General features: G+C 41.2%; 1 pseudogene; it reads right to left on the bottom strand.

Moving 5' to 3' along the window:
• Window positions 1-1,536: 1,536 nt before the first annotated feature.
• On the bottom strand, window positions 1,537-14,293 carry LOC105726847 (farnesyl pyrophosphate synthase-like; annotated as a pseudogene).
• Window positions 14,294-15,754: the final 1,461 nt, after the last annotated feature.

Raw genomic sequence — 15,754 nt, 5'->3', positions numbered from 1 at the left:
CTGGGATATGATTCATGTTCTAAGCTCACAGGCAAGATAATGGCGCACTCTAGAAATGGTTGCAAGGTGCTACTAGCAATTCTTTTCTCACTCTTTCTCTCACTTGAGTTTCGAGACTTTTGTAGTGTTTTCATATTTTTTGTGTTTTTTGTTTTGTTTTGTTTGTTTGTTTGTTTGTTTTGGTCATCTGGCTGTTTTCTTAATGTGAGATCAGAGTCTTTGCTTGGTGCCAGGCACATGTTATAGCCCCATCAGCAGGAAGAGTCTTTTGCTTGGCATCTGGGCTGAAGATGCCTTTATTGCATGGCTTGTGACATCTCTTGTATGGCACCATTGGCACCTCTGTCCCATCCTTGTCCCTCGCCATAACTCCAGTTGCATCAGTGGTTATGGTAATACCAGCAGGACCAGGAATTCATAGCCCTTACTGGTGAATCACTTCCAGGACATGATTGGTTATTCGAAGAACTGGCATTACCTGGGAGATTGTGAGAAATGTAGAATCCTATGCCTTGCCCACCCCTTCTTCCCTGGACAACTGAATTAAAATTTAGGGATTCATTTGAACCTTCAAATTTGAGACCCATTAACATATCTCATTTGATTCTTAGAATAGCCTGACAATGTAGATAGTAAGGCCCCCATTTTGCAGATGTTTAAACTGAGGGCAAGAGAGGTAATTCACTTGAATAAAGAACAACAAATAGAACCTGGCAGAGGCTTTATTTCTTGAGTGTATCATCACCTTACCTGTGAATTTGGAACCTGAATCATATCCCAGTTCTGCTGCTTCTTAGCTATGTGACTTGGGAGTCTTAATTTCTTCATCTCTATAAGATGTTAGTGAACCAGATGATCCCCAAGGTGCCTTTCGGGTTCCAAACTCTATCATTTTAATGTAAGTCTGTTTTACATATGTTCATTTTTTGAAGAGTGGGAGTCCTCTGAACTTGGACAATGAAAGGATTTGAAGTCCTGGAATTAGTATAAAGGGTATTGTTCTTATAATAGACAGCTACTCCTTTGCTTTGCATAACCAATATGGTATTTATTGCTGATTAACAGCCAGCATCTGCCTGTTAAGTGGAATTATGATTTCCTTCCTCTTTACTCCTAAACCACAGAGGGAAATAAAGTCACCCCATGGGGAGGGGAGGAGAAATATCATTTTGGAACTATAAGAAAATTTTAACTAATAATAAGTTGTTGGCAAAACATAAATAAAGATGAAATAGTACGTGTTCTTGTTTGGGCTTTATAATTTTGATAGACTTTCTTTGGCAGAGAAATGTAAACAGCATAAATAGGAACCATCCTGTAGTTTAGCTAAATTCTCTTTTTCTCATTAAGATTACTAGTGATTTTACAAATACAGATTGTTATCAGCCACAGTGGTAGAGAGGAAGAGCTCTGAATTGTATATGATACAATGTTAGAGCTTGAGAGGGCCTTATAGTATAAATTCTTTTTTGTTTTAAGGTTATGCAATAATTTATTTATTGACAGTCTCCTCTCCCTGCCCTTACAGTCTCTAGGTCACTTTTTCCACTTGTAGATTTTGCACGCAAGCTCCAGAAAGATAGCTGGGGGCAGGGACGTTGGGTAATGTTCAATGAGACCCATAATGCAGCTGTAACTGTCTTCCTCATACTGAAAAAAAAAAAAATGTCCAGCAGATCCAGCTCTTCATACAGGGCCTTCACCCAGGCCACCTTCTTGGCCTCCTTCTACCCATAATTTTCCTTCGGGCTCTGGTACTGTTCCAGAATGGCCCACTGCAGACACTGAAGCACCAGCCAGCTGCATTTATCATCCTGGATGTCAGTGCCAACTTTGTTGGTCACACTGGGGTCCCCAAAGAGGCTAAGATAATCATCCTGAATCTGAAAGAAATCTCTCATCTCCAGCAGAATCTTCTTGGCATTGGTGTGCTCTTCCTTGCCATCAACTCCTGCCAGGTGCATGACTGCAGCTACAGGAAGATAAAAGGAGTAGAAAGCTGTCTTGTACTTGACAATAGATTTGTACCTCTTTTCAGTGAATCTGCCAAGATCCACATTGCCCTGGGTGGCTGTGATGAGGTCCAGGGTCTGCCCAATCTCAGTCTGATAGGAACTCTGCAGGAAGAGCTCAATCAGGTTCAGGTAATAGGGCTGCTCCTGGCAGTAGAGCTTCAGCAGGCAGTAGAGATATGATTCCAGAAGGATAGCATCATTGATGGCATCTAAACCCATGCCTGACTTTTGATACCAGCAGATCTGTCCCTGGCAGGTGAGGGATGAATCCACGATGTCATCTGCCACCAGGAAGAAAGCTTGCAGCAGTTCCACACACCAGCCCACAGTCAGGGCCCACTGGAGACTATTGGCATCCTGCTTCCTTGGCTCCTGGAATGCTCCTAGCACCGATGGTTGAGGAAACTGAGAAAGTTGTTCAAGATTGCACAACGTGCGACATAACCTCAACCAGAACCTCGGGGTCTCACCCTAGTGCTTAGCCTAGCCCACTGCAGCAGTGTTTCTCAGGTGCCAAGAAGATTTGCATGGGTGCTATATACAGAGTCAAAATGGGATATAGGTGAATTTTTAAAACGTATGTCTTTTTCCAACTCTAAGATAAATGATAGTGGCTTTTCATTGATTGTAGTGCAATGAAGTTTTTTTTTGGATGAAATTGATATATTTAGGATATAATCATGGGCAAATTAGAAAATATTAAATAGTGATACAGTTGGTATGCAGATATGTAACAATTATTAGCGTTGCAAAAGAATGTCTGAAGGTTAGGAGATGCTGCACAATTCCCTAAGGAGTCCACAGGCTCTTGATATTTGACTACGCTGTGTCTTGTTATTCAGGAGGGAGCTATACGCTGCATATTATAATTGTACTTGGCTTAGCAGGTGTTCCGTTCCCTCTGATCCCTTTCTCAGTGTGCTAAGGCAGGGATCCATCTGGTTTGTGGTTACATATCAAGCAGGTTAGGCTACTCTATGCTGGGGTAACACAAAACCTCAAAATCCCAGTGACTTATTGAACTTGTAGAAGCAGAGAATAGAGTGATGGTTACCAGGAGGTGAGTGTGGGGTTTGGGGGATTGAGGAGATACTGGTCAAAGGATACTAAATTTCAGTTATGTAAGAAGAGGAAGATCAGGAGATCTATTGTATAACTTAGTGACTACAGTTAATAGCAATGTATTTCATACTTGAAAGCACTAAGAGAGTAGAAGTTAAGTGTGCTCCCCACAAAAAGCTAAGCGTATGAGGTAACAGATGAATTAATTAGCTTGATGTAGCTATTCTACGATGTATACATAGATCAAAACATCATGTTGTACCCCATAAGTACATACAGTTTTTATTTGTCAACTTAAAAAAACTCAGTGACTTCTAATCAGTTTTATTTCTGGCTCATTGTGTATTTCTATCATTGGCCTGGCTTTGGCTTTACATGCGGAGACCCAGGCTGATGAGCAGCCTCTATGATAAGCATTGCTGGTATCGTGACAGATGGGCAAGAGGGAAGCAGAACCAGAAAATTCTGTCAGAAGCCGCCAGAGTCACAACACTTTCACTTGCATTTCATTGGCCAAAGCAAGTCACATCTCCACAGATGATGCCACTGGGCTGGGGAGTATAACCCTCTGATAGGGATGGGCCCAGTGTGGAGGGGCGGTGAGTATTTTGACAATCATATAATCTGCCACTAATTAATTAATAGTAATAAACCATTCAGTGAAGAGCACATGTCAAGAACTGAGAGTTACTTACAACTGCTTTGTATATTGGGACAGTAGTGAAATAGCTGATGCCACAATTCCCTCCATGTATAAATCTACTGAGGATCATGTCATTCCCACAAGGCAATTCAATGTCTCTCTGCTGGTTTCTGAGGGTACTAAGTACTTTTAAGCTTGTGCAGCTATGGAGAATGGTTGAGGGGTGAGAGTTGCCTTAATGTGATCTTTCTGTCTTTACAAAATTGGAAGGAGAAGAACAAGGCTGGGGTATGGCTGGCATATTCTCCCATACCTTAGATCTCCATTATGTTGACCTGTGCTGATTCTCTCTTTGTATTTACATTGCTGGATTTTGTAGTCTGTTGTTCTCCCCTTTAGCTGCCTCTCAGGTATGCAAGGGTGACTAGGCAATAATGTGTGATCTAAATAAACTTGGCTTCCTGTCATAATAAACTAAAAACATACCATAGTCTAGCTTAATTTAAAAATGTTAACCTGAATAAAACATTAAGTTATACATTTAAAAGGCATCTATGATCGAGGGCATGCTTTAAATAAATGTGGACACTGTGGATTATTTTTGCCTAAGTATTTTTCACGTTCTCCATCTCAGACTCTAAGCTAATGTTTGCTTGACTTTAGGTCTTGTGTAGCTTAAGTCAACCTAAATTTTTTTGGATTCTAAATATCTTGGGGATGCAAATTCAGGCACAGTTTGGCCATAGTGCTTTGGGTACCTGGGTGATGGCAGCTTTTCTTCCATCCTTTTATTCTGTCTTTTAAGAACACTCTTAAACAGTTTCATATGGAAATGGTATATTAGCATTCCTAAGACCCCCACCTCTGAATCCCCACTTTCTTACTTCCTTATGTCAAAGCAGAGAAAAATAAAGTTTTAGATTGGACTGTGTGCCTGCAGACTTCAGAAGGATTCCAGTTTCCTTTAGTGGTGTTTCTGGTAACTAGTATCAGTTGTCCTAAGGTTATAGCTTTCATCCTGAAATTTCCCTTACATTTACATAAAGTGCATCTCCTCAGTTTTAACTACAGTGAACTTTCAGCTTTCTTGCCTTGCTGTCATACAATCTTTAAAACGGGATTATACTCTTTCACCTGAATATATTTAAACATATTAAATATATTAACATATTTAAACATATTTGAATATGAAATTGAAGACTTTTTGATACAACTTAAGAAGTGATTTCTGAACAGTTCCCTGGGAATCCAGGTCCCCTGGGAATTGAAAGAAGAGCTTTTCTCATTGGCCCAGCTGGGAGCTGGTTTTGGGAATCCCCCACTGAGAACTGAGAGTCAGCAAAGCAAGCTTACATTTTGAGTCTGTAAGAAGCAAACACCCTTTTCCCCTTTCTGCCCATTGGTAGATCTCTGGAGGACAGAATCCCTTCTTTTTATACTTCCTCCATTAGCATGGAAACTGGTTTTTGGAGAGTCCCTACTCTGGAGGCAAGAGGGAGTTCTTTCTTTCTCATTCAGAAAAAATGACATAGGCTTCCTGAATATAAAGGGAAAGAGACAGGCAGTCTTAGTGATACTGACCAAATTACCCATTACTCTTGACTTTGCATTCTTTTTTTTTTTTTTTTTTTTTTTGCGACGGAGTTTCGCTCGTTACCCAGGCTGGAGTGCAATGGCGCGATCTCGGCTCACCGCAACCTCCGCCTCCTGGGTTCAGGCAATTCTCCTGCCTCAGCCTCCTGAGTAGCTGGGATTACAGGCACGCGCCACCGTGCCCAGCTAATTTTTTGTGTTAGTAGAGACGGGGTTTCACCATGTTGACCAGGATGGTCTCGATCTCTTGACCTTGTGATCCACCCGCCTCGGCCTCCCAAAGTGCTGGGATTACAGGCTTGAGCCACCGCGCCCGGACTTTGCATTCTTAAAACAAGTTTCGAATCATGTGTGCTGACTAAAGTAGAATTGAATATATTTCTTTTTACCCCTTTGTTATAAAAACTTAAACAATACAGATTCTCAGAAGCAAATGGTAAATATCTTCCTCCCCATTGTGTTCCTGCCTTTCATTGCCTCATCCTAGTACCCAGGGCTGACCATTTTTGTAGCATAGAGAATATTTTTTTCTACATTTGAGTTCTTTTGGAAGTTATTAAGCTGTCTTCCCTGTTCAAACTGCTGCTATGAAATTAGAGGCAGGAGATTCCTGGGTGTGCTTTGGAAGTACTTTGCCCAACTTTCTGGGGGAGGGCCTGGAGATGCTCCAGTTAGAAACCAAGTTTCTGCTCCCTCAGCAGAACTTTCACCCTACAAAGAGATATTCAAATAGAGGACTTCTGATCCTTTGTGCAAGGCATGCTTCTATTCCAACAGGTGGGTATGGTGAGTATGTCTCTCCTTTGTTTTACTGCCAGTTTTCTCCTCTCTAAGGACCCTTCCCGTGACCACTTCTGAGCATTGAAGTCCTTTGACTTCCTTAAGGCCCAGTGCATTAGTTACCTATTGATATGTAACAAATTACCACAAAGCTTAGCCAGTTAAAATAAGTACTCATTGTCTCACAGTTTCCTTGGGTGAGGAATTTGGGAGTGGCTCAGCTTTGTTACCATGGCTCAGGGTCTCTCCTAGGCAGTAGTAGTCGGAATAGTCAGGATGTGGTGGGGGCTGCAGTCATCTGAAGGCTTGCCTGGGGCAGGGGAATTTCCTTCCATGATGGCGCCCTCATGTGGTGTTGGTAGGAAGCCTCAGTTCCTGGCCGCATCAGCCTCTCTGAGGGCCGCTTGAGTGTCCTCTTGACACGGTAGGTTAGCTGGCTTTTCCCAGAGTAAGTGAATTCAGAGATAGTGATACAGAAGCCTTAATATCCTTTATGACCTAGCTTTGAAAGTCACACTGCATCATTTCTGCACATCCTATTGACAACACAAGTCAGCCCTGTTCAATAAGGAGGGGAACTCCAAAGGTCATTGAAAACCAGGAAGGAGGAATCGGTTGTGGCCCTCTTGGAGGCTGATTACCATATCCGGTTCAGTTCCTATTTCTTCTGTTCAACTTGTTATTAAATTCCAACCTCACGATATTCTTTTCTCTGAACTTCCTCAACACTTTCTCTATGAACTGCTAATGTGGGCATATGAGGTTCTGCCTTTGCTGTTTGATTAGGTGTTTTGGGCTCAAATGGTTTTCATTGTAAAGAGGCTGGAAGGTGATGCAACTGCGTAGGACTGCTTAGGATGGGGCGGTGGTAGAATGAGATTCTTAGGTACTAGGGAGTGAGTCTCGATTCCTCTGGCCACACCCTTGTGCTGGGCTGCACCTGCCTGGGGAATGGGGTGCTTTCTAAGAATTGATACAAAGATAAGTTAAAGGCTAGGAGAAAGTTCTAGCATGGGCTCTTAGTAAATGTTTATAACAGGAATACATAAGGGAATAAAAAGTTTTTTCTGGGATCTTGTAGAATTCCATGGAGACTCAGTGTTTTTTTTTTTTTTTTTTTTTAATTTTAATAGTTTTTGAGGAACAGGTGTTTTTGGTTACATGGATAAGCTCTTTAGTGGTAATTTCTGAGATTTTGGTGTACCCATCACCCAAGCATGTACAGTGTAGCCAATGTGTAGTCTTTTATCCCTCAGTCCCCACCCATCCTTCCCCTCGAGTCCCCCAAATCCATTATATCATTCTTATGCTTTGTGTCCTCATACCTTAGCTCCCATTTACAAGTGAGAACATACAATGTTTGATTTTCCATTCCAGAGTTCCTTCACTTAGAATAATGGTCTCCAGCTCCATCCAGGTTGCTGTGAATGCCATTATTTTGTTCCTTCTCACAGCTGAGTGGTATTCCATGGTGTTTATATACCACATTTTCTTTATTTACTCATTGGTTGATGGGCATTTAGGCTGGTTCCATGTTTTTGCGATTATGAATTATGCCACTATAAAGATGCATGTGCAAGTGTCTCTTTCATATAATGACTTCTTTTCCTCTGGGTAGATACCCAGTAGTGGGATTGCTAGATCAAATGGTAGTTCTACTTTTAGTTCTTGAGGGGATCTCCATACTGTTTTCCATAGTGGTTGTACTAGTTTATAGTCCCACCAGCAGTGTAAAAGTGTTCCCTTTTCACCACATCCAGGCCCATATCTATAATTTTTAAATTTATAAATTATGGCCATTCTTTCAGGAGTAAGGTGGTATCTCATTGTGATTTAAATTTGCATTTCCCTGATAATTAGTGATGTTGAACTTTTTTATATATGTTTGTTAGGCATTTGTAACTTGGGAATATACCTAACCAAGGAGGTGAAGGATCTCAGTGGTATTTTGATATTTCCTTCTGGTTTTAGATTTAAGAGGGCTTATCTTCTAGAGACAATGTCTAGTCTTGATGTAAAAGAAGTGCCCTCTGACCTCTGCCTGTGAGTGGATAAATGAGGCTGGCTTTTGGAGCTGGGTGTTACTAATTTGAAGTCACTTCTGATATGTTGTGGAGTTTAGGTGGTTGAGGGTAGAAATCTGTTCTTGGGAGGGACTGCCCCAGACTTGGGTAGAACAGAGTAGGAGTCATTACTTTTCTGGGCACAGGTCTGGGGTTGGGGTGACAACCAGGGAACAGACCAGTAGGGAAATTCTGTGAAATGAGGCCCCAGAAACCTCAGCCAGCATCCCTTCCTTCTCCCTCTGAGGTTCAAGGGAGATTGCTGAAGAGTTCACTAGGAGCCAGGCTGGGAAGGGTGCCATGAGCCTGGAACTCCTGCTGCTTCTACTTAATTGCTCACACCCGTTTCTCTGCTCGCAGGACACCATTTCATTAATGAGCAAGACATGCACTGGCCATGTGTCAAACTGCCTCAGTATTTATTTGGCTTTAAGCTGAGTCTTTCTAGAACATATGTTCTAGAAAGCCTCTGGGGGATTAAAACTCAAACAACCGTGACTTTGGCAGTTTTACTGACTGGCACTGTGGAACTTAAAACAGAGTGTGGAGCTTTTGGTGGTGAGCAGGTTCCAGCCAGGCAGGGGAAAATAAAGTGTCCTTGAAGGTCAGGGGTTACAATAGGTGAGGGAGCCTCGATGCTCAAGTTCAGGAGGCTGTGACTTGCATGGCCTAAGAAGGCCGCCTCCCTCATTCACCTTCCAAGGTCAAATTCAAGCTTGTTCAATAAGCATCATAGTAGAAGGAGGGGCCCTTAACATACTGGTTACGAGCAAGTCTTCTGTGGTCTGAGAGACCCAGGTTTATATTCTAGACCTGCCACCTTTTAGCTACGTGCCTTTGGGAACGTTCCGTATCTGCTCCACACTTTACTTTCCCCACCTGTGAAAGGGAATAATAGCTGGGCCCATACATTTACAGTCAGTTCCTGAGGAACACTGGTGTGTATTACAGTTTCTTACACATTTTTCCAGGTTTTAGTAACAGGGCTACATTGGCCTTATAACATGAGTTGGGGTTGGGGTGATGTTTATTCTTCATGTATTTTTTTGGAAGAGTTTTTGTAAGGTTGATTTTTTTTCTTTCCTGAATATTTGATAGAATTTAGCAATAAAACCTGAAGTCTTCTTTGTGGGAAGAATTCTGATAACAAGTTGAATGCTGTTACTATTAAGAACCAAGTAGAGGAGTATATAAGGGTATAAGGAGTATATAAGAATGAAGTCCAAGCAGCCAGCCAGTGCTGACAGAGTGCTGTGGTGTCTGCCTGGATAAGACCGCCCACCAGCCTACGACCTCACATGCTGCACATGGAATCCTGCACCAGTGCACCGCGTGCACATGAAACGCACGTAAAGATCTGTGAAAAAGATCAGGAAATGGAGACTCAAGGCATCTCAAGTAATAAAAATCATTCAGCTAAAAGATTGCAGAATAAAACCAGGACTGCAGCTCAATTATTTCTGACTCAAATCCCATGATATTTCACAATTCCCCAGCTGCAATGTCACAATTGATAGATGAATCCCATTTTGTCGTCTGATGATTGCATTCTCCTCCTCTCTGCTTTTAGATGGGTGCTGGAAGCTGTCTTCAGAGAGAAGTACTACATTGATTCATACAGTAATGATTCCCATTTCATTGTGTCTTTCAAAGGCTCCATGCAAGACTTGCTGCAGAACAAGCAAACAAACAAATGTACTCACAAGGGTGAGGGGCTTTCAAAAGTTCATCAGGGGAAGAGAACTCACTGAAAAGGATGGATGGATTAAAAGGAACACCATTCTCTCCCTTTACCCAGAGCCAGAGACCATTAACTTTCAGCAAGTACTTTTGCAAGTCATCAATCTTCCCTAATCACAGATGACATTCAGTTAAGCCACCTCGACCCCAAGAGCTTTCTCCTGACCCCAGATGGGTTCTCTAACATTTATGAGAACATTTGGAAGATATCAAAGTGAGTCAGCAGATAGATAGAACCACATCCCCACCCTAATGGGGCAGCTAAGAAGTCAAGGAGAAGTGGGGAACAGGAGTGGATTGTTTTTCTAGCTATCCAGGTCTGAATTAGCAAGTATGGCAAAGGGATGATGAGGTGTGTGGAGAGTGAAACTCCGTGGAATTCCACAGGTGGGAAGAGAACAGAGAAGTCAGAGATGGTGGTAGCACCAGCAAAAGCAAGCACATATAGAAGCAGGTGTTGCTAGTTACTGGGTGTTTGTGACAGTCCTTGACTGGATGTGCACACCTGCTGTGAACTAAATTGTGTCTGTATTTATTTATTTATTATTTATTTATTGTATTGTATTTATTTATTTTTTAATATTTATTATACTTTAAGTTCTGGGGTGCATATGCAGAATTGCAGGTTTGCTACATAGGTATACACGTGCCATGGTGGTTTGCTGCATTCATCACCCATCATCTACGTTAGGTATTTCTCTTAATGCTATCCCTCCCCACAGGATAGTATGCTGCCATGAAAAAGGATGAGTTCATGTCCTTTGCAGGGACATGGATAAACTGGAAACCATTATTCTCAGCAAATTGTGTCTATATTTATATGTTGAAACTCTAACCCACAATATGGTGGTATTTGGAGATGAGATCTTTGGGAATTAATTAGGTCTAGATGAGATTATGAGGGTGGGGCCCTCATGATGGGGTTAATACTCTTACAAAAAGAGACACCTGAGAACTTGCTGTCCTCTCTTTCTCCCTGTGCAAATGCACCTAGAAAAGACTGTGAGTGTACAGTGAGGTACTGGCCTTTCACAGGCCAGGAAGAGAGTCTTCACTAGAAAAAGAATCTGAAGGCACCTTGATCTGGCACTTCCAGCCTCTAGAACTGAGAATATGAATGTCTGTTGTTTAAACCATCCAGTCTATGGTATTTTGTTACAGCAGCTAGAATTGCCTAAGACAGAACCCATACACTCACTCACACACAGAGACACACAGCCCAGAAGAAAAACTTCAGATCCCCAGGGGTCCTCGCTTGATTTGTGTTGGAAAAACAATGACCTTGTCCTTTCCAAGAATGTTATCAGTACCAGATTACTACCAAGCAAAGTTTTCTAACCAGCCAAAATCAGACCTAAGAATTCTATAAGGGAGAGTAAGTGGCAGGCTCATTCAGGCCCCAGAAGGCCAATGATCCAACTGTGGGATTTGTATCTCCAGTTCTTGGCATGCAGTAAAATAGGATAATAACAGTATTAATAATAGCAGCTGTGGGTATCAAGGGTTTCTTTTGTCCCAGACACTGTGCCAAGTGCCTTATGTGCATTTGCAAGTTTAATGTTTTCCCTGCTGCACCGTGGTCCAAGCCACCACTGCCCTTTCACCTGGACTATGCTGATAGCTTTCAAACTGGAGGCCCTTTCTCTGCCTTTGACCTCTACAGTCTCTTAGTGGTACAAATTCAGAAGTGATTATCTTAAAGATAAAATGAGACCATCCTGTAGATCCAAATCCTCCTGAGGCTTTTGGTCTCTCTTATGGTAAATTTCAAAGTCCTTCCATGGCTTAGAAGCCCCAGCTTTAACCCACTGATCTCTAGTCACTTTGCCTCTAACTTCCAATCCCTCTGGCCTCCTACATGGTTCTCATGTAGGAGTGTGTCAGAAGCTCTCCTGCCTCTGGCCTTTGTGTTTACTGTTCCCACTGGCTGAAATGCTTTTCTCTGGAAATTAGCTCAGCTAGTGCTAAGATTTCCTTCAGTTTTCTGTCTACATGTCAACTGAGTAGAAGGGCTTCCCTAGGGATCCTTTATTAAATTGACCCCAAGCTTTTTAAAGTTCATAATTTGTCCTCCTAGCCTTTATTAGACCTGGATTTGTTTACTGGTTTATTACCCACTTTCCCCACTAGAATATAAGCTCCCTAGGGATAGAGTTTTTAATCCATTAGAATAGATTAGTAGATCTATTGATTATTAATTAATTGGAGGACCATTGTAACTGCTAGCAATACAGCAGAAAATAAGGTATCCTAATCTGAGGACTGTTCTAAGTGCTAGGGATATTTTCTACTATATCCCTAGCACTTAGAACAGTCCTCAGAATTATTTGTTGAGCAAACAAAAGATCAAATAAATAGCACCTTTCCTACCTTTATTTACTTCCACTTAATACATTTTCTCCAAAGAGCAGGTTACTCAATTTTTTTTTAAAGGTAACAAGATAAAAAGGGAAAAAGACTAAACTTTGAATTGTCCCAAGATTATTATCTGGGAAGTCTCATCAATGCACATAGCAGTCAGTTCTGATTCAAGCTGGTGGGTGGCCTGTCACACTTGGCCCATGAGACGTATCATGGCACCCAGCCCACCAGAGAATATCACAATAGATTAGAAGATGACAGACATGCATATCCAAGCCACATGTTACCTTCCTTCCTAGTTAAGATTTCATGAACAGTGGTCCCCAAACTTTTTGGCACCAGGGACTTGTTTAATGGAAGACAATTTTTCCACAGACTATGGGCTGGTGGGAAGGGGGATGGTTTTAGGATGATTCAAGCACATTACATTTATTGTGTACTTTATTCCTCTTATGATTACTTTGTAATATAGAATGAATAATTATACAACTCACCATAATGTAGAAGCAGTGGGAGCCCTGAGCTTGTTTTCCTGGAACTAGATGGTCCCATCTGGAAGTGATGGAAGACAGTGACAGATCGTCAGGCATTAGATTCTCATAAGGAGCACGCAACCTAGATCCCTCACATGTGCAGTTCACAATAGGGTTCATGCTCCTATGAGAATCTAATGTCACTGATCTGACAGGAGGTGGAGCTCAGACGGTAATGAAAGCAACAAGGAGCTCTGTAAATACAGACAAAGCTTTGCTCACTTGCCCTCTGCTCGACTCCTGCTGTGTGTCCTGGTTCCTAACAGGTCACAGACCAGGGTTGGGGACCCCTGCCTTAAGTGGTTTACCAGTCAACCTAGAGCTGCATCTGTATCGTGTGTGTGTGTGTGTGTGTGTGTGTGTGTATAGTGCTATATAGTTATATATTATAGCTACTCTTGATGACTTGAAGTTTTTTAACTTTGTAGAATGCTTCTCATTCTTAATTCTTTTGTAAAAAAGGAAGATATCTCTTTTAGAAATTGTTAACTCATTTATTTTTTCATTGATATATTTAATATGTGCCTTCTATGTTTCAGAGACCATATGAGAAACTGATGATATAACAGGAAACCAGAGAGACAAGGTGTCTGTTCTCAGGGAGTTGCCTGAACATATTGGGACTAAGTAAGATTTGCTCTTTAAGATCCCAGTGTTCAGAAAAGGAAGAGACGTGAGACCTTATTTTATAATATTTTCTGTGTTGCCTATTTCTGCCTGGGAGTCCTGCCCTTCACAGGATAACTAAGAAAGGGTGTGACAAGCATATATTATGTGGAAAGGAAGCCAAAGAAGCAGCTACAGGCTTTTACCTGTTTGCAATCTTTTGAGAATTAACTGGATTTTCTTTTTACCCCCTATGGCACTTGTTAGGTATTCCAAAGAAACTTCAAATATGAAAGATAAATGAGAAAACCTTGGAGTTGGTAGTATAAAAAGAAACTGACCAGCCTGTATAGATAATTATAAATGATATTTCCAGAGTTACTGTGAGTGATATCATGGTGTTGACAGTTTTATAGTTAAGTGGGTAGCAGTCCAATCTGGGTTTTTACAAATTTGTTTAATGTGCTCTAGAGCATTGCAACCTTCCACCCATGGAAAAAAATGTTTCAGACAGCTTCTTCTGTAGTCCCCTCCTTGTTCTCATTGCCACACTGATAATGCTACATCTAGTTTCTTTGGAAGGGAAACATGAAGAAAGCTTGATACTTAGATTCATGCAAAACTTTATGGATTGAAAAATTCTTTAATGATCTCATTTTATAAGTGGCAGAACCATGGTGCTGGTCTACATTGAGTTCTGGAGTCCCTAGTAGAATTAAGATCCAGACAGCGATTGCTGTTCGAGAGTTTTGCCTCATTCTTCCAGTGACAGTATGTCACTTTCCTGTAGGGAATTTCCATGGAGTCCAGGTGATTTTTAATCATCGTGTCTCCTCCCGCATCCCCCATGGCTATAAGATAGGTCACACTACTCGAGTTGGAGCTGATGTAAGTCATGTCCTGTGCTCTCTGATGGGTATAAAGTCCTATGATCCAGGTTAATCAATCAGATCTAATTTGTTGGGATCAAGGAAGCATTTAAGCCAGTTATTGGAGATGAGAGGTGAGTGAGTCATAAATGTTACCCTCAAAACTTTTAGTGGAGGATATATGCATATATGAAAATAATTATAAGGAAATATGGTGATCGCTACAATGAAAGTATGTAATAGGAGTTTAATAAGCAAAGAGATGTGTTATTAAATTCCTTAGAAGTAGAGATGCCAGAACTGGATCTTTCAGGATAAGTAATAATTTGATAAGCAACCAAGAGGTAGGAGGGAAGAAAGATCTTGGCAGAGTGAAAGCAAAGGCATAAAAAGTTGTGAAAACCTTATAATGATAGGAATTTCATTATCATCATATTTGATTTTTATTTTCTTTATTTATAAATTTAAAGACTTGTAATTAGATTCTAAGTTTCTTTAAGTGTGGTCCAAGAATTACTGGGGTGCTTGGTAAAATGCAAATTCCCGGGACCCATGCCATATCTATTGCATTAAAACTTCTGTAGGTCAGGCCCAATGATGTGCATTTTCAAATAACTCCTCAAGTGATTTTTATGCACATCCAATTTTGGATTAAATAGTTCTGAGGTCAGTTTCACTTCTAAAGTTCTGTGTTTACATAATGCCTGGTTCCTTTGCCTGGCGGAGGAGACATATTAAATTGATGATGAATAAATGGATGAATGAATAAGTGAACAAATGAATGAATTAGGCATTCAAAAGTTTAGGGCCCTATAGCAAATACTGTCCTTGCTCTGCCCATATCTTCTTGGAATTTACCACTGTAGGAATGACTGTTCAACCTCCATGGGGTAAGGCTGGAGCCCCAATTACCTGCATGCTCATCAGCCCTTGCTAATGGTTGGTGCATGCTGGTATGTAAATAACTATCTCCTGTGTCCTTGGTTGCAATAATTCCGAGGTGCTGATCTACATTGACTTCTGGAATTCCTAGTAGAATTAAGCTCCAGTGAAAACTGCCCTAATAATGCACGCTTCTTGGTCTGCCTTTTTTTCCCCCCATGTTTCACTTCTCCACACCCCTCGTAGTGTTTCCTGGGATCACTATTTAGGAACTAGTATTGATTGGTGGCAGATTGAAATTTTGAAAAAATATGTAAAGCTTGTTAATAGGCAATTCAAGAAGTACTTAATCCTATTCTGGAGAAATTCAAACCAAGATCACCTCTAAGTAACACTGTGAATTAGAATAGAGCTCCCAGGAATGCCATCCCCTTGGGGGCTGGTCCACCATCCCCAATCTGTTCTCTGAATGATCCCAACTCACCTAATACAGTGCCCTTTATTTATACTGGGTGCTCGATAAATATTGTTGGATTGAATTCCTTGTTTGGGATCAGTTTTTTTCCAAGTGGACTTTCCGCTGTTTTTCCAGGGAAGAGCATCTTGC

This window comes from Aotus nancymaae, unplaced genomic scaffold (assembly GCF_030222135.1).
Source record: "Aotus nancymaae isolate 86718 unplaced genomic scaffold, 86718_ANA_hifiasm-v0.15.2.pri h1tg000036l, whole genome shotgun sequence".
NCBI lineage: Eukaryota > Metazoa > Chordata > Mammalia > Primates > Aotidae > Aotus > Aotus nancymaae.
The sequence above is the reverse complement of the archived record's forward strand: the minus strand, read 5'-3'. Positions and strand labels throughout refer to the sequence as shown.